We start from the raw sequence: 19,758 nt of genomic DNA, 5'->3' as shown, positions 1-19,758 counted from the left end.
TGGGAGTAATTAACCTACCGGAAGATAAAACACATCTAGACAAAGAAAATGGGTTTTGGACTATTAAATGAGTCATTTAAAATTCTACATGCCAGTCTAGTTCTAAGCTGTTAAATTCTCCATTAAGACTAAAGCAGATGAAATTGTGTGCTAAAAACGTAATCTTTGCTAAACAAATTGAATATGTGCAACTGTTTAAGGAAGGGGTTTTATACTTAAAATGCCTTATTATGGTTCATGCTGATATTTATGGAACAAATACCACAGGTTTTTAAATGGAAAAACTCAATCGTTTGGCTAAATTTCACATTTGCCTATTTATCGCTATACCCACTGTTCATCGGTATTTACAGTCCAGGGAGGGGGGAAAAATGTCAGGTGTAATAGACTGATCATATTGTGTGAAGACAGGCACATGTATCGCCTTGTTCTATCTAGACTCCTAGCAGCCAGCTTGAATAGCAAGTCAAAGCCTGCAAAAGGCCTCTTCCATTTTCAGCAAAAGGTAGGGGGAGGAGGGAGAAATGGAGTGGGTAGCTGCTGAGGCATAGCTAATCTGAGAGGACAGTTCATGCTTATTATAGACCCATTGCCGATAATAAAATCTGAATCCAACCGCTGACTGAAATCCACTTGAGACTCTCAGCTTCTTTAAAAATTTAAGTTATGGAGGCACTTGACACTGAGGTGGATCAAATATCACTAGTTTGCGTGCAAATACTTACTTAAGCAATCCAGTGTGCCCAAATCTGTGCAGAAATTTCAGGTGAGCACCCGTATAAAGGCAGCTAATTATAACGTTCCATTACCCCTTTCTAACTATCACAATTGGCCCTGAGTGGTCATGGCTGATTTATTTCAATTAGTTTTCACAGTCTTAAAGTTATGACAAATTTATGTTTTGGCTGCAGAAAATTGGTACCAATCACGAAACCACCAAAACATCAAAACAGAAGGGAGTGAGTTCCTGTTAACATGCAGACTGCTCAAATCCCAGGACAGAGTACAGCTTACTACCGCTCAGTGACTGCATGGAGGCATAGCATTGCCTACAGGCCACTTACAGCTCTTCAATTGGCACTTGATGTTCAAGGGTTTTTTAAAGATAGCTGGCCTGTGTTACAATAGATATTTCCTGTGCTTTTAAGTAGGATATTAAATAATCCATCTCCTCTAGATGGCAGCAGAAAAAATAGGTTTTAATTAAGTACTTTATTTTATGTAAAGTCTGCCTTTTGAGACTGACATAAAATTTCTCTCTCTTGCCTTTTCCTGTCCTACAGAGAAGGAAAGATATATGAAAAGTAGCTCCACAACACAACAGTCCATCACATATTTTATATGGCTGGTATTGAACATATCGTACATTATTGTTTCAAAGAGAAACTGCTGAGCTCCAGTTCATCTGCAAATTTGAGACCATCCGCTCAGGATTAAACAGAGACTGTGAATGACTAGCCAACTACAAAAGCAGTTTCTCCTCCCTTGGATTTCACACCTCAACTGCTAGAAGAGGGCCTCATCCTCCCTGATTGAACTAACCTCATTATCTCTAGCCTACTTCTTGCCTGCATATATATACCTGCCCCTGGATATTTCCACTACATGCATCCGATGAACTAGGTATTCACCCACGAAAGCTCACGCTCCAATACGTCTGTTAGTCTATAAGGTGCCACAGGACTCTTTGCTGCTTTTACATTATTGGGTACATTTTAATGGCAGCATATGGGGCTTTAACTAAATAGTTCCCACTGAAGCCAGTTAGAAGAGAACAACACAATTACAGACCAAATTTGGACCTGGTTCATGCTTAACTACCTGTGAAGTCAAAAGGAAGTAATGTGCTTACTTCATGCCTGACTTTGGCCCATTGGCTTTTTCTTTTTTTTAAATGTTACTAAGAAAAAAATCCATGTTTTAAACTGTTTACTATAAACATTAATTTAGTCATCCGCTGAGATAAACTAAACTGATTGGGTTTCCTTTCTCCTTAATATCCTGAAGTGCCTTGCTTCTTCCCTGGTTGGTTCCAAGGGACACTCAGTGCATTTAATAATAATTCTACTGGCTAAAAAGTATTTGAGCATGGTAGAATTTGTTTCTTCATTTTCTTTTTCCTAAATGAAGCAAATAAATAAAATTTGAAGAGCCATGTAGCGGGCTGGTCACCCGTTCCTGCCTTAAAAGGCTTAAAACAGCCCAGGAAGAGGGCTGTGGCAGGGAAGGAAAAGTGGGGCTGATTGGGGAAAGCAGCCTCAGCTGGGGGCCAAGGCTGGCTTAATGAGGGCCCAGCTGACCCTTATAAGAGGGCTGGGGCCAGAAGCCAGAGACATACTCTCTCTAGCTTTGAGAGGGAGGGACCTGGCTGCAAGGAGCTGAGAGAAGGTACCTGGAGTGGAGCAGGGCTGGGGGAAGGCCAAGGATGCTGGGGACCTATTGCCTGGAAATCCCCCAGGCTGTGGCCTAGTGGAAGGCCAATTAGGTACTGCGGTTGCAGGGGGCAACCCACGGGTAGGCAGAGGCAGCAGGTCCAAACCCCCCTTGCCTATGATGAGTGGCCCCATGCCCTGCTCCAGGTCCCAGGGGCACAAACAGGAGTAAGGGGGAGCATGACCCTGAAAAGTTTGGGGACTGCTGCTTTACAGGCTTTTCTATGGGACTCACTTGCACAATATCCAGGTGCCACACAAACATTAATGAATTCACCCTCAACACATCTTTGGGATTAGAAAGTATAGTAGTCATTTGACAAATGCAGAACCAAGGCACACAGACATTGACTTCCTAACATGACTTATTTAGGGTTTGTAACTGGAGTCTTGGGAGTTTAAAGCCAGAGGAACCAGCAACTCAACTATTCTGACCTCCAGTATATCACAGGCCACTAAACCTCACTCAGTTACCCCTGTACTAAACCCAATAATCTGGATTGGATTAAGTATCACAGTCATCAGGGGATTTAACTATTGCGGTCCACAGGCAGAGAATAGGAAGGACTATAGTGCACCAATGCCTGAGATGATCATAAAAAAATGACAGAAGTTTTCTGTCAAAAAATGCAGTTTTGTTGAATCAAAATATTTTGTGGGAATCACTTTCAATGAATTTTTCAATAGGAAGATAAATCATTTCAAGTGATATTAATTTAAATATTAATTAATATGCTATGGTTACATATAATGTCTATATGAAATTTAATATTTCAGTATAATAAAATTTGAAACAAGATGTTTTGACATTATTGAATTTATCTGGACTGAGACAATTCCCCACCCCTCCCAAATGTCACAATTTCCTGCAGACCTGTAATTCCAGTTCCTGACCAGCTCTATTTGTGGCAGATGCAGGAAAACACCCTGGACCTTCTGGGTCTCAGTCCAGTGCCTTCAACAAAACAGCTACCTTCTGAATCCTCTGCTCAGGTATCAATGTAGTTGCAGGTATGACATAGTCTATGTCTGAGTTGAAAAAGAAATTCCATTGCATACAAGTATTTGCTAAAGAGCAGTGGAATTCTTTATACCGTCAGTGAGGCAGGAACCTTGTCTTCTAGTACAAGGGGGTCCTGGTCCATGAGTCCTAGATACTATTGCCATACACACAATAAATAAGGCAGAACTCCATTTAAGTCCAGCCACCTTCCATACACATCACTGCAGACAAAGACCCAGCAGACAATGAGCTTTCCTAAGCTACACATGCATGTGCAAAACCAATACAACTGTATCAGAAACTTAGTACTATGCATTACCATATCTAGTGACCATGTGCAAAATACTTGAATATATCCCAACCCGTTTTCACCAGCCTACTGAAAGGAATATTCATCGCCTAGAGATTCTCTTCCTACCAAATTTCAATTTTCCACCTGGCATGCTACAGCATTTTATTTTTTTAAATCACAACACATCTTTTGTATTTGGAAACATTTTTTCCCTTCCTATCCTCATACTGCTTTTGAAAATGTCTGAAATGGCTTTGCCTCAAACATCCTAAAAATATTTACTCCCAGACTGAAAACAAACCTGCCAACTTTCAGCAAGAAAGGCAAAAGATTGAAAAAAGCTGAAAATGACAATGATAACACTTGTACAGTTTTAATTATAGGGACATATCGAGCAACGGCCATGGAAATGGGCTGAATTAGTTCCAGTGTGACTTCACTATGATCACACTAGAGACCAATTTGGCCCAAGATTTATAATATTATACCTATCTCATAGAACTGGAAGGGACCCTGAAAGGTCATCAAGTCCACTCCCCTGCCTTCACTAGTAGGACCAACTACAGATTTTGCCCCATATCCCTAACTGACCCTCTCAAGGATTGAACTCACAACCCTGAGTTTAAGCAGGCCAATGCTCAAACCACTGAGCTATCTCTCCCCTCAATAAAGCATTTTAACTCTCCATGCTAAGACAATGATAAAACTTACTGGTTTTCTGATGAAAATTAGAAAACATTTCTAGGTTTTCAAATAAAAATTCAGACACACTTTCCACACACAAAATAATTTGACTCAAAACCCCAATTTTCTGTTTAAAAGGCCCTGGAAAATTGTTGGTCAGCTATCTGGTGCTCAAAACCTTGATCAGCCAGCACAGAGAAAGAAAGATTCTCCAATTTGAGGATGGAAGTAGTTATAACCCGGGTAAATTTAATAGTGTCCCTGAAATCCCAGGAGCATGAGAGAGTCTAAGTGGGAGGTTTTCAATTTTTGGGGGTTTGGGTTTTTTTGCTTAGGTTACAGGGATATTAAGGAGACTGGTCTCAATTAAATGGAATGAAGAAGTGTCCGGGAGATGAATGGTCAGTCTTAATACCACCGCGTATGGAAAAAATGAAAGTAAGGCCAACGTGTGTTTCTATGTATTGAATGTTTCCAACTACTGCATGTCTCCAGAGAGCTGAACTGTAAACCAGAAGCTTCACACCTTCAGAGAGGAGTGATGGTGTATTTAAGTGCAGGGGAGTCTGAAGGGTCACCATTGTGTCCAGGGGCTAGGGAGTTGGTCAACAGATTCTAGCTCTCAGGGAGGCAGTGTTAGATTGCAGATTTGCGCTCAGAGTATGCCCGGGGATCCAAGATTGGGGCAGTGGCTGTACTTTGCTTAGGAAGCATAGAACACCCAGGGATCCTGGAACATAGAGGCCTGCATTTCCCTCAAAATAGCCCAGTGGACGCAACCAGCTTGAGTAACTTGTTTTCTAAGTAAGAATTGGTATCTGACACAGGAAATTAAGTTGCAAAAGGCTCAGGTTATTAAAATGACAATATCCATTTTTAAAATAAACAGCTTTGCTTCAGAAAAAAAAGTCAGACTAGAGAGTAGCTGGCTGGCTAGGACAAAAAAAATCCCATCTCTCTTCTCTGCTCCCAGAAAACCAACATTTTGTGCAGCAACTTCAAGACCACAACTTAGATGTTTAATAACTGCCAGCTAGTGCTCAAAGCATTCTACTGTTCTCGGGATGTTCGCACTTGCAGCTCATGATGGTTTCTGGGGCAGCTAGCTCATTAGACCCAGTCCAGAGGAGATGGCTAATTTTTCCACAGAGGTGTTTAGAACTGTGACCCAGGTAACACAGGAGTGCCAGGCCTCTCTTTTTGTGAACAGGCCCCATGAAGTGGAGGCAGTTCATGAGAAGAGACTATGGATGGAGCCTCTATGTGGCGAAAGCTATGGGAGAGGCCCAGGGCCGGTGCAAGGATATTTTGCGCCCTAGGTGAAACTTCCATCTTGCGCCCCCCCCACCAAAAAATCACATACATTATACACAATACACGGTCACGAAATTGTGTCCCAGACCCTTTTTTTTTATCTGCCACGAGGCTGCACCAACTGTAAACGAAAAAAAATGAAATTTTATTCCTATCAGTCCTTTTTCTTGTTCACTATTAAAAGCAAAGGATAGAGAATGCATGTCACTTACTATAATTAACTATTTGAATTTCATCAACTGTTTGACTTAAATATTGATTAAGAGATCAAGATGACTTTCCCTTAAAATTAAGCAATGTTGATTGTAATCAGAAATACACCTTTTTTAGTCACGTATACGTCCTTCCTTCATATCAAAATCTGACTGGGAGTGCTGCGGAACCCATTCTGCCTAACTAGCCATGCACCTCCAAATGATTAAAAACATCAAATGGTACAAACTCAATTTGAATAAAAAATTTCATTTTCTAACTAAATAGGTCACACACACTCAAATGGTTGCCAAGTGCTCTCTGTGGTGGTATGTTCATCTGCTCTAAATGCCTACTAACTTCCCTGTGAAAATAATCTTTGACTTTGATCCAATGAAAGCAGGATGGAAAAGCTCCCCCCCCAGAAGACCTAAGACATGATGGCTGGATGACATAAACAGACACCTGTCCCTCACAGGCACTACCTCATAACATGCCAATTGTGCTCAGGACAGAACATCACAGAGGAATATTATGCATTCAGTGGTCTCTACACTGGCCAAGCAACAGCATGACAACTAACCTAACCAGTCCATCCAACTTTTTTGACTGCTTCTTGGGCACTGGTGAGGGGTAACGGTGCCAGACTGAGCCCGGTGATGGGTGCAGTACAAGTCCACAAACTGAGGCAAGGTGCTGGGCCTGGAGTCCTGCTGAGACTGCTGTCCTGCACCAAGTGGAGCAAAGCCTCCATGAGGAGAGAACTCAAATAAATATCACGCTCCTTCTGCATGATTCCCCCAAGCACTTCTTCAGGCAGCTGCTATGGGGGTCACTCACAGGCTTAGGCCTGCCTGTTGCAGGCAAAACACAGCAGCAAAGCTTAAAACTCAGACAGGGCTGCCCAGAGGATTCAGAGGGCCTTGGGCAAAGCAAAATTGGGGGCCCCTTCCATAAAACATTTGCAATACTATAGTAACATGTATTAGGAAATGTAAAAAATAACTAGTGAAATACATTCAAAAATTAACTTGTAATAATTTGAAAATATACTAAATACATTATTTAAAAACATTAAAAGCTGTAATGGTCTGTATACATTTGCAATTACATAATGGGCAGATGATGGGTGATTGGGATGATTGGTACCAATGGGCTGTCGCTGCCTGGGGGTGGTGCTGTTGTTGCCCAGGGCTGGGTGGGGAGCTGGGCTCTGGGTTCAGGGGTGCCCAGTTCACAGGGGCTGGGCTCAGGGATGTGGGGAGATGGGGTCAGGGTGGTGTCCAGCTCAGAGGGGCTGAACTCGGAGCTGGGGGTCAGGGCTGTGGTGGGGATGGGGTCACGGGGGGTGCCTGGGGGCACTGGGGCAGCTCAGCTCTGCAGGCTGCTGTTCTCTGGAGCAGCCCACATACAAGGGGAGCAGGAGCAGGGACCAGCCAAGGACCAAGGGGGCAGGAGCACAAGAGCCTGAGGCCGAGCTGTGGGGAAGCACTTGCTTACCTTGCCCAGCACATGAGCGTCAGAGTCTTCTTTCTTCCTCCACTCCACCAGACCACCGCTGAGGCTCTTTTCTTCTCCTGCCCTTCGCTGGGGTTGATGTGGAGGCTGAGCCAGGGGGCAGCCCCCGCTTTCCTCCAGAAGCCCTTGTGTCGCACCATCGCAGGGCTCCTACCACATGCGCTAAGCAGAGCTGCGCAGCTCTGCCCAGGCCCCACCCCCCATGAGAAAAATTGCATAGGCTGGAGCCCCTGCTCTGGGAGGGAGAGGGATTCTGATTTCTGAGCCTCTGCTAGCAGCCCAGGGATTCCCCTGGGTCAGCGCGCAGCCAGCAGCCTGAACCTCTGGGCAGTCGCAGCAGCGCCCTGACCCAGGGGACTCCCTGGGCTGCCAGCTCCCATGGCGGCACCCTGACCAGGGGGACCTCCCTGGACTGCTGGCTGCCGCGGCGGCGCCCTGACCTGGGGGACCCCCTGGGCTGCGGGCTGCCGCGGCGGCACCCTGACCCGGGGCCCCTAGGATGCCGGCTGCCGCGGCGGTGCGTGCTGACCCAAGGTCAGTGCACCTCCGCGGCAGCCAGCAGCCCGGGGTTTCTCTGGGCCAGGAGATCCCCCGGGCTGCCGGCTGCCACGGAGGCGTGCTGACCCCAGGGGACCCCCTGGGTTGCTGGCTGCCGCGGCGGCGCCCTGACCCAGGGGCCCCCTGGGCTGCGGGCTGCCGCAGGGGCGCCGTGACCCGGGGGACACCCTGGGCTGCCGGCTGCCGCCGGCAGCAGCGGCCAGTCAACCATTCAAAAAAAATTGGGGGGCACTTTTTGGTGCCCCCAAATCTCGGCGCCCTAGGCAACCGCCTAGTTTGCCTAAATGGTTGCACCGGCCCTGGAGAGGCCTGGAGGTTTTCAGGAAGTTGTAGTGGAAAGAACTGACCAGCACAGGCACCTCCATCTAAGCAAAATAAACCGTGTCTTGCTTTTCTGGATGAAAACCCAGAGCACATAAATGTCCTGGTCCTTTAGGAACTGCCAGTAAGGAGACAGGACTCAGTGCCTCTGAGACATGCTGTTGTTCTGCAAGAGTAATGAATAGGACTATGCAGCAGGGCCCAACTGGCATTCACCAGGGAAACAGTGAAACTTACTCATCCTGGGTAAGTGGAGCATATAGTGGTATTGTCTCTTCAAAATTAATCAGATGTAATTTTAAGGGGAGGAACTCACACACGATGCAGACATACTCTGGGCCTGACTGCTCAGAGACTGTAGGAGCCATTTTGTTAAGTATCTAATAAAGAGAGCTCTGGTTTAAAAACTTTATATCCCTGGTCTCACTCTGGGTTCCTGAACTACAGACGCTGCAGCATACTCACAAGGAAGGTACTGTCGGCTGTTGATCCACATTAGAAAGCAAGACAGCAAGTACATGGTTGTGTGTGGCGTCTATCAGCACTTGTTTGCTGTCACATATCTAGTCACATGCCCACTCTTGGACTCTCACCAGACTGCTGTGAGAGAACCCAAACATGTAATCCCCATTCTCTTTAGCCTCCAAAGTCTGAATGGATTCCAGATGTTACCCCAGCTAGGATCCTAGGCATGCTCTTAGAGGTTCAAATCTTCTATCAAGCACCATCTCCTGAAAGTGGAAACCTTGTTCCAATGGCTGGTGAGTTGGACCATAAGTTCTGACCTACCCCAGATTGCCCCATAGATTAAACACCTCCCCATCCCAGAACTCCAGCCACATGGGTACTCTAGGTCCACAGATTAACTCTTTAAAGGTACATGACAGGCATTACATACACAGTCTTTGCACAGGATTCTCAAACATATTTCCTCTTTACTTAATAGCATGAGACAGAACAGATCGTTTGGAAAACATACAGCCTGAATGCAGTGCCCCTCACTCCAGCTTACTCACTCCTTTGAGAGCCATCTCTGTGTTCAGGTGATAAGGGTCTCCCTGGCTTCATCAGACTCCGTCAGTGGCTTTGCTTGGTATGAGCTGGTGAAAACAGCCAAAGACCCCAAATAGATCAGCTCTTGACCTTTTATAACTTTCCACTCCCTGATCAGCCTCCTCAGGTGATCCCACACCTCTAACTGGTGGTCTCTCCACTACAAACCAGTTCTTCTGCATGGGATACCATTTATTATCTAGGATGTTCAGATCTGAACAGTGAACCACTTCAATTTAAAAAAGAACTATTGTCAGTTATGTGCCACTACCCCCAGGAATGTCAGTCCAGTGCAGAGGTGAAAGGAAAAAAAAGGCAAAAGGACTTGCTTTCAAAATGGAGTTTGCAGTCTGATAAAGATATGCACAGAGTTCATAATCTCCTACCAAATTCATAAATTGTATTGATCTCCCAAATCATCAGATTTCCAATAAGAAACTTGCAAGATATGCAAAGCAAAAGCTATTCTACAAAATATTAGCTCATGTTGATTATTCAACCTGCCAACAGCCACTAATGTGGAACAGAGATTATAATTTCTAAAAGGCACGATCTATTTCAGTCACAAGTTATTCGTCCTGTTGCAAGAATTCCTGGGTAAAGTTTTATAGCCTGAGTTATGCAGGAAGGCAGACTAGATGACTCTGGTAGTCCCTCCAGGCCTTAAAAAAAAAAAAATTAAAAAAATCTACCCATCTATTTTTGGTTATTGATCAGTGATAGTAATTTTACAAAAATAATGTTAAAGCATGGCTGTCTTTGCTGTATGTGCTTAATTTATCATTTATGATCACCACCACCATGATACTCTGCACATGATCATCCTAATAAAACCAAAGTTGAGCATGTGATATCAGAGCACAAGCTGTGATGCAGTAAACTAACTCTCTAAAATAGCTGTCAGTCACACACTTCAGGCTCTCAAATCAATTACCGTTAGCTTGTCTTTCTAAGGTATTCAAAACCATTCTGCTGTTTGTGATCAAATTATGAAACTTTTCAATAAAGATTTTATGCCTTTCATTACTTTATCTGCCAGCATGTCTTAATAAACAAGAAAGATGGCACTGCAGTACCAAGTATTGCAGAGTGTTTAGCCAGTGTAGGAAATTCATCAACCATTCTTCCAGAAGAAAGTGTGCTACTAACATTTACCCTTTCCTAAATACATAGATGTTACATTTTGATAAGAATTTGGGTGGCTTCCGCCTTTGGTTAACTAGACACCAGAGTGTCCCCACCACATCCATACCCCGTGCCACACAGACCGCCGAATGCCCCTCCCAACCCTCCATTAGCCCCACTTATCCTGACACCTCCTTCACACATCTCTGGACCCCCAATATACATCCCACTCACTGCAGCCCCAATCCCACCACCCACAATATCCTCCACTCTCCCTCAGGGCCCATCCTGGCCATTCACTGGTACCACGCTACCTCAACACTCCAATCCCCTCCATCTCTCTGTCATGACAGAGGAATGGCCAAGCCAAACTCAAGCGAGTGGTGTTGTGACCTGGAACATGGAGGTGCAGTGCTGCACAGGCTTTTTTGTTTTAGTTTTTTTTAGTGGTCAGGGCCCCACACCACCATGACCCGAGATCAAGATCTTTGCAAGTGACCAAGCAGACATTGGTTAATCTGGGCCTGGAAGCCATGATTTGAGGTTTTGCTACAAACTTACCATGTGTCCTTGACCAAGTCACTTCAGTGTTCTGTGCCTCAATTTACCTATGTGTGACAGTGGCAGAGATGTAGTGTTTGCTGAGCACCCTGTCCTCTTCAGAAGATGCTAGAGAAGAGCAAGTTATTACTGTTATTACTAGACTGGAATGCTAAAATCTCCCTCAAAGTTGGTTGTGTGTATACCGGTCTTCAAGTCCCTTTACAAACATTAACTCTCACACCACCTATGAGAGGTAGACTTAATTTTACAAATAGGAAAACTAAGGCAGGAAGTTAAAGGTAATTTTAGTCTAACTTCTTTTGGAATTAAAGGCCCCGAGAACAGAGATTAAAAGTAAAGAGATGTCTGTCTCCTACCCCAATAGACAAACCTCGTTTTATTTTATTTTTAACTGCATGATCATGCTCCAATAACTTTATTTCCATGGTCTAACTTGAATCAGGAGGCTTTAGTTTGTAACCATTCCAAACTACATCCTGATCTTATCTAAGTTCATAGGAGTATTGCCATAGATGGCATAGAGAAAAGAGACACAACTTCCTTAAGTATCATATGCCCCTCAGGTTATCTGTGTGATATTCTCCTGCTTGAAGGCATAAAGTTAAGTCACAGGGGTTGTTAAACAAACCAAGCAACAAAGGCAAGACAATGACCCTGGAGTATGTCTACAATGGAGCTGGACAGTGTAATTTCCAGTTTGGGTAGACATACCCTCACTAGCTCTGATCAAACTAACAAGCTAAAATTAACAGCATATCTGCAGTGGCACAAGTGGTAGGAGGAACTATGTGGCCTGAGTACGATCCCTTTTGAACCCAATGTACATATTTGGGTGGCTAGTCTCTCCGGCCATTAGTGCTACTGTAGCTGTGCTGCTGTTTTTAGTACACTAGCCCAATCAGAGTAAGGGTTGGTATGTTCACCTGAGCTGCAATTAACATCTCTATGTAGACATACCCTTTAAGGTTAAAACTTAGATCAAAGAGGATCCTAAACATTAAAAGATGCTGCTCTAAGGAAGAAGGGGTGGATGGGGCTGCCCAGAGAGCCCACGAGAGCTGACAGGCTGGCAAGGACACACTGTAGGCAAGGGCAGTTTTCTTCTCACAACTCAGAGATCAAAGTGATTGGGCTAAATGAAACATACATGTTTGCAGGGAGAGATTAAAGGTTAGGTAAAGGGAAACATGTACATAGACCAGGGATTGGCAACCTTTGGCACGCGGCCCACCAGGGTAAGCATCCTGGCGGGCCGGGCCAGGCTGTTTACCTGCCGTGTCCGCAAGTTCGGCAGATCGTGGCTCCCACTGGCCGCGGTTCGCCGCTTCAGGCCAATGGGGGTAGCGGGAAGCAGCGGCCAGCACATCCCTTGGCCTGCGCCACTTCCTGCAGCCCATCACTTGAGGGGTGCCCTCGAAAGGCATGAGAGAGAGTCTATGGTGTAAATTTTCCCTGTAACTGTGACAGATGGACTTATATAGGAGCAAGATGGGACCCGCTCAGCTCATTCCCAAACTCTTTATAAGGGGCTTCCCTCTGACCACCTTCAATTTCATTTCAAGAAGCTTCAGGATCATGTACATAGTGTACACAGCAGCGTTAAGGCTGATAAATTCAGCTCCTGAATAGTATACTTCATGTTCAGAAAGTCATATTAGAGACTGGATTCATTCAGTTAATCCTACAGAATCAATCTTGTCTAATTTATGCCAGTTGGCAATGATCTCTAAGGGACCATATGATAGAGGAGCATAGCCAGCATGCAACAGGTTCTGGACACACCCCACTTTAACCATGAACAGTTACGTAGCACCTGAGAGCTCCTGCAACAGCAAGGGGATTTTCAGATGGCCAGATCCAGCTTCTTTCCATCTCTTTGGGGATGCAAAAGAACTGGACCAAGTTTTTTCAGATTTCACTCATTTTTTAAAGGACTAATGATGGGATGGACCTCTGTCCAACACACACGGGAGGAAAAAGTGTTTCTTACCATACAATAAGAATAGTTCTTTGAGATGTGTTGCCCACATACATTCCACTGTTGGTGCACATGCACCATATGCACTTAAGTTTGGATTCTTTTGGACAGCAGTTCCCGCTGGGGCCACACCTGTGCTTAGTGCCCTTGTGCTTCAAAGGTGGAGCAATCCCAACCATTGTAAGTTCATTAACCAACACAGAACTCAGGTGTTATAGGACTCCACAGTAGCAAAGAAGGAGGGTGGGTTGTGGAATATGTTGATGACTACAGTTATTGTACATAATTTTTTTTGAGTGCTTGTCCATATATATCCCACTGTTGGTTACTCACAATCAGTGACCTACATCACTAGAGCTGGATGCAAGAAGTCTACATAAATGTTGATTGTAGGACAGCCCTACCAAAATGAGCCACAGATCTTGATGTTTCTGCTATGGAGAAGTGCTCAGTAAACATATGCACTGATCCCCAATAGCTGCCCTACATCTCTAGTATTGGAACATTTCTCAGAAAAGCTGCTTGATATCTCATGGAGTGGCCTCTCTCAATGGCAAGTCTAAGTTGGCTATTTCATAGCACAACATACTTCATGTAGCAATCCAGTTAGAAAGTACTTGCATTGAGAGGTTGAAAGGTTAGGCCATACCCCTGTAAAACACAAATAATCTGGGAGATGCCCCAGTTGCTTAGTCCTGTTGAGATAAAAGGAGAATACCCTAAGAACATCTAGGGTGTGAAGTTTAGCCTCTCCTTCGCTACAACATGGCTTCATAAAGAAAACAGGTAGATATATTACTTGGTTGAGATGGACTACCTTCAGGAAGAACTTTGGGTGCGGTCTCATGGTTACTCTGTCTTTATGAAAAAACATATGTGGAGGTTTGCCACAAGACCTTCTATCTTCTCTAATATTCTAGCAGATATTATTGCTACCAAGAAGTCTGTTTTGATGGATGGAACAGAGAATATGCAGTTCAAAGCATGGACCCATTAAATCTGTTGGCACAATGTTTAGATCCCACAGAGGGGGAGGCTCTCTGACTAGGAGATATAGCGAAGTACATAAAGGGCCTGTGTGTCTTAGGATGCGAAAATGTGGAATACCCCTAAACTGGAGGGTGGAAAGTAAGATGGCTACTAGGAGCTCACAGATCGTCCAAAGTTCTTTTAAGAAAGACTGTATTAAACGGTACCAGACACCTAGAGGTTAAATGGACACTATGAATGATGTTGAGCCCAGACCCTCAATCTTCTCCACTTGGCTGAGTAACAGTAGAGTCCTCTATACCGTGGGAAAAGGGGTTTTGTACCTCAGATGTTATCCAGCCAGCATCCATGTCATGAGGTGCAAGGAAAGTGGATCTGGATAGAAAAATCTGTTCTTGTCTTAGGGATTTCACATATGGTTGAAGAGACAATTGAATTGGAGATTTAATTGAGACATTCATTAGATCTGAGAACCAGCACTGTCTCAGCCATTCTGGTTCTATCATGATCATCCTGGCTGAATTTGGTAAAGGACATTTCTTACCCACATACTAACCTGTTTCTGGAAGTAGTGAAAAGACCTAGATGACACTGCAGCTTTGTACAACTGCTGATACTGCCCTTCCTTAGAGTTACTTGAGATGTTTCTCCTTTCCTTCTGTCATCAGTTCTGTGTTTGTTGGATTAAGTTTGAGCCAATGTTCTACTAGGTCATTTATGCCTTGGTCACATGGATGAGTTTAGTAACCTCAAGGTCTTGCTGAAGTTCCCTGGAACCAGGAGCTCCAAGCTCCTTAGTTCACTTAGATCCTTAGTCCTTAGATCACTTTTATCTGTTTTAAAGGAGGGTGGAATCTTTTTCATGCATCCAGAGTTTAACCCCAGACCAAAAATTAACAACTGGCATATGTCTGATGGTACAAGTGGAACCAGAGAAAACCTAGGAGAAGCCTTTGGTCATCAGGATGGGTATGAGTTCTTGGGTTAGTGTGTTAGGTGTGCGTGGAAGTCTCCAAAATACAAATTAGGTAGAAACTCTAGTAGTTCTTCTAGAATGGAAATTCACAATGCTTTTCTCCTTGCTGCCACTCCTGCTTTTCCCACCATATACCCTACATCAGGGCTTCTCAACCTTTTTCTTTCTGAGCCCTCAACCCCCAACATATTATAAAAACTCCATAGTCCAACAACTGTTTTCTGCATGTAAAAGTCAGAGTCAGCATTAGGGAGTAGCGAGCAAGGCTATTTCCCAGGGCCCCACACCATAGTGGGCCCCGCAGAGCTAAGTTGCTCAGGCTTCTACTTCAGCCCCTGGTGGCAGGGTTCAGGGCCCTGGGCTTCAGCCCCACATGGTGGGACTTTGGCTTTCTGCTCTGGTTCCCAGTGAGTCTAACACTGGCCCTGCTTGGCAGCCCTCCTGAAACCTGTTCATGGTCCCCCCAGGAGGCCCTGGACCACTGGTTGGAAACCACTGCCCTTCATGGGTCAGATGCATCAAGAGACATAAAATGTATGCCCAAATGCCTTCAACCACTTCAGAAGTGTGGATGTGTGTTGTAACCAAATTACATCACTACAGAACGTATGTAAATGCATTTATTACAAAATATGTCAGTGTATGTTAATGAATTGTATTAAAACAACTTATTTTGTTTAATCATTGTTTAATATGGGTTTCCTTTATTATTATAATGAAGCCATCACTTTCAGGTTTCAGCAGGCAGCCAGCAACTGAAATCTCACCGTGAGACCTCTCAGTCTCAGCCACTGACTGCCAGCAACCCATCAACTGCCGAACAGAATTGCTGATCCAGCCGCCTTTCTCCATAAAAAAATGTGAGGGTTTCTTTTTTTTGAAGAAGAAGACAACAACATCTATATTTTAACATCTTCATATATTATCCCTGATTTGAAGTTCCATTTCCATGGAAACAGGGCCCAGCAGCTAAGTGGCAAACTCCTGTTAATTTCATCTCTCAGGTCAGACACTTTGAGAGCATGAAATGGGATGATAGTCTGCTGGCAAGACAGGATGAATTCAAGTTAAGACTTGATTCCACTTGAAAGTTAATACTAATTAAGCTCGTACATGAATTTGAAGCACAATGGCATTATTCAAGAACAGTTATGTATGGATGCTTTTATTCTGGATCATGAAGGCTCTGTCCTCTTCAAAGTGAGTTAAGTTGAGTTTGTTCTGGAATACGAGCATCTACAGATGGAGTTAATCAGGAACAACTGTATGCGTCGACAAGCCTTAACAATCTGCACTGTAAAGGAAATTACTGTATTTACAATCTGAGTATTTGCAATTTAAGGCCAGGTCTACATTAAAAAGATAGATCAACCCAGCTGTGCTGCTCAGGGATGTGAAAAATCCACCCTCTGAACAACATAGTTAAGCCAACCTAAGATCTAGTGTAGACAGCGCCAGCTAGAATTCTTCCGTCAACCTCGCTACCACCTGTCAAGAAGGTGGATTGCTTACAGCAACGTGGGAACCCCTCCTGTTGCTGTAATGTGTGTCTATATTGAAGAGCTTCAGCATTTCTAGTGAAGACACCACCTCTGAGGCCAATCCTGCCAGCATTTACTACACAGTACAGTGTCTATTGCTGAGAGTTATCCATTAACTCTCATCCCATTTCATGCCAAAAAATGCTTTGGACCCGAGACATGAAACCAATAAGAGTTTGACTTCAGTGGGACTACTCACAATAGCAGGCACTATACTCAGTGACATAGTTGCAGGCCACAGTTCAGGAAAGCCGTTAAGCTCATGTTCAAAATTAAGCATGTGCTTAAGTAGTTTTCAAATCAAAGGGACTTACACATGTGCTTAAGTGCCATCCTGATGGGAATGAATCTAAGCATACACCTGAGTGCTTTCTTGCTTCCAGGCCTTAATGAATAGTGATTATAAACTCCACTGGACAGACAAAATTAACTTAACAGTAGTTAAACATGAAAAATAAAAGAAAAAAGTTGGGTGACAATGTATTGATGCTGAAATCTTTGTCTCTCCAATGCTTGTTGCTCTCGTATTGTGACTCTGGTCACATGCAATGTGTTCATGTGGGAAAATATTACAGTACTTTAGTACTTCTGAGTGATATCAATCATCCAATGTAGGGGTTACAATCTGCATTGAGGACAAGAAACTTGTCCTTACAGTCTAAGACTTAACATCGGCATGTTTTAAAATGTAAATTAGAGCCTCCAGTAGTATTACATTCTGAAAAACCTCTGTAGAGAGCTGGGGAATGGGGTGGTTTAACGTGCATCCCAACCCTTGGCCATCTCTTCTCCTCACACAGCATCTATAGAAGAGGGTACAGGAGAGTGCTGAGGAGATATCTGCCTCCCACTCCAAACAGGCAGGGAGCAATCCACACAGAGCAGATTTTTCTCCCCCAAATTGAAAATGTTTGGAAATGGCTTTCAAAATTTTTCATTTACCAAAAACAAGTTTTCAATATAAACAAATGGGTTCATTACAAACCTTTCAAAACTAGAACAAATTTGTACTGCATTTATAAGTCATACCCTCTGTAGGAAAGTGGTCATGATAGGGTTAACTAGATTACCCACAGCATTATGGGACAGCCATGCTCCACACTGCTCTTACACACTCTCTTGTGACACAGCTAAATCAAACAGCAAGTTCCCAACCACCAATCTTAATAGATTTATTTTTGTTGCACTGAGGGATCCTTTTAAAAAAACAAAACAAAAAAACCTCTACCCAAAAATCAGAGCTCTCTGTGCACTGCATGCTTTGACATTGATTGTTACACAGTGAACTAAAGAACGACACACTTTTCCTACACTCCCTGAAGACAGGATATCCTGGGGGAAGCACATTTCAACATCCTAAAAAGTACAGGTTCCTTCCCCGGACTAAAATGAAAGACACCACCAAGAGTAAAATAGAATTTAAAAGTGGAGAATGTTATTGAAGTCAGAACTTGAAAACTGGAAAGTATATAACACTCATCTTAGAATTAAATGACAATTTTTCATAAAAATACAGTTGTGTAGAAAGAAACTATAGGACTGTATATCAAAGTGGAGTTTAAAATATTAATAATCAGCCAGATAGCAGGTTCTGGTCTGCTTAACCCAAAGATGTATTTGTGTAATTTTGGGACTTTGAGAACTTTTGCTTTCTCTGAGGTCTTGAAAGGGAAGTTTGTTGGCTTTGATCTTTTAACAGTTCTGCTTAAAAAGGTTTTCTGTATAAATGAATAATTTCTCTTATAAAAAATGTATCAATTGTGTTTAGGAAATTATAACTATATTACATAAGCTGAATGTATCTGAACTGTAGCACTCATACTGTAACTTCTTAGAAAGTCAAAAGAGCCACTCTGCATTGTTAAAGAACAAAAACCACTACACAATATGAAGGGACATTTAGCACATGGAACATTCTAATTGCATTACTGTAAGAGTTACAATTCAGGGGAATGCCCTCAAAAATTTAGTGGGAATAATTAAATAAATCTGAAATATGACTTTTTCTCATTTTCTTTGAAGTAAGTAAGTTAAACTATCTTTTGTATTTTTCAGCCAGTATTAATTTTCAGGACTGTGAGAAGGGGAAGGCCTGGAGGGCGAACTTGAAAAAGATTAGTCAAATTCAAGCCCTATATACAGAAGAGAGAGAGTTTTATCTGTCAGTTTGAAAGAGAACTTAAAAGACACTGTGATATGAAGCGGAATTATCACCACTATTAATTGCACAGGCATATTAAAAAGACCCCGAAAAGTGACCTCCTCTAATACAGAGAATGCATGTAGAAAAATATGTCTTAATCTTCTTTTCTGCGGTTAGATAAATGTCAAGTGTATCTATCACCTCAATTAACCATAGGAAAAAAGCTGTCAAAATCTAATTCTTTTTTTGACAAGGCGTTTATTCTGAAACCAGCAGAGGGAGAAACAGGCAGTTGTATTAGAAAGAGATGAGTGTCAAAGGGTTCTGAGACACATGGTGAGTTTTCCATGTGCAAAATGCTGATTAGAACCATGTAAATCAGTGCTAGTGTGTTTTGGGTTTGTTGCCTGAGCTACAGTAAAACGAGGGGCTTTGTGGCATCGTTTACTTTAGCATTGAGGTTATGTTAACAAAAGAATGTTTTTCAGCTACAGGACCATGCAAAATGTGAAAGAACTGATTAAATGAAAGAACTTTAACTTCAGGAACATTAAAGAATTTTACAGGATATTGTAAGATATATTTATTGTAGAAGTATGTTTATACTTTGATTTGTTTCTTTAAACAGATTTGAATCCTTTTTTGTTCCTTTGCATGCTCTAGTAACTTGAACTAACCAGAGTATTAGAATCAATTCATTCTTCATCAGAGTTTGATTCACAAAGTTTGTCTACGCTACTCTTCTGATTTGCAGGAAGAGCAATAAAAGGTACAGTACTATCTTTGCTCTGCTTTTGTTCCATTTTTCATTCATAGGATTTTTTAAAGCAAAACCACTCAAATACTGGTAAAGAATTGCCCATCAAAATTATTTCAGTAATTAGAAAAAAAAAGATATGCTGCTACCTACACGTAGAAATAGTGTAATAGAATCAGTTTTCTCATCCCAAACATTTGAAAAATATGCATCAGGACCCTCTCCCCAAATCATGAAATGCTAAATAAATTTGGGGTTCCTTCTTTGTCTTCTGATTTCTGAGACGTCAGGATACACACTTGGATCACATTTGCAAG

This window comes from Gopherus flavomarginatus, chromosome 1 (genome assembly GCF_025201925.1).
Source record: "Gopherus flavomarginatus isolate rGopFla2 chromosome 1, rGopFla2.mat.asm, whole genome shotgun sequence".
Taxonomy (NCBI): domain Eukaryota; kingdom Metazoa; phylum Chordata; order Testudines; family Testudinidae; genus Gopherus; species Gopherus flavomarginatus.
The sequence above is the reverse complement of the archived record's forward strand: the minus strand, read 5'-3'. Positions refer to the sequence as shown.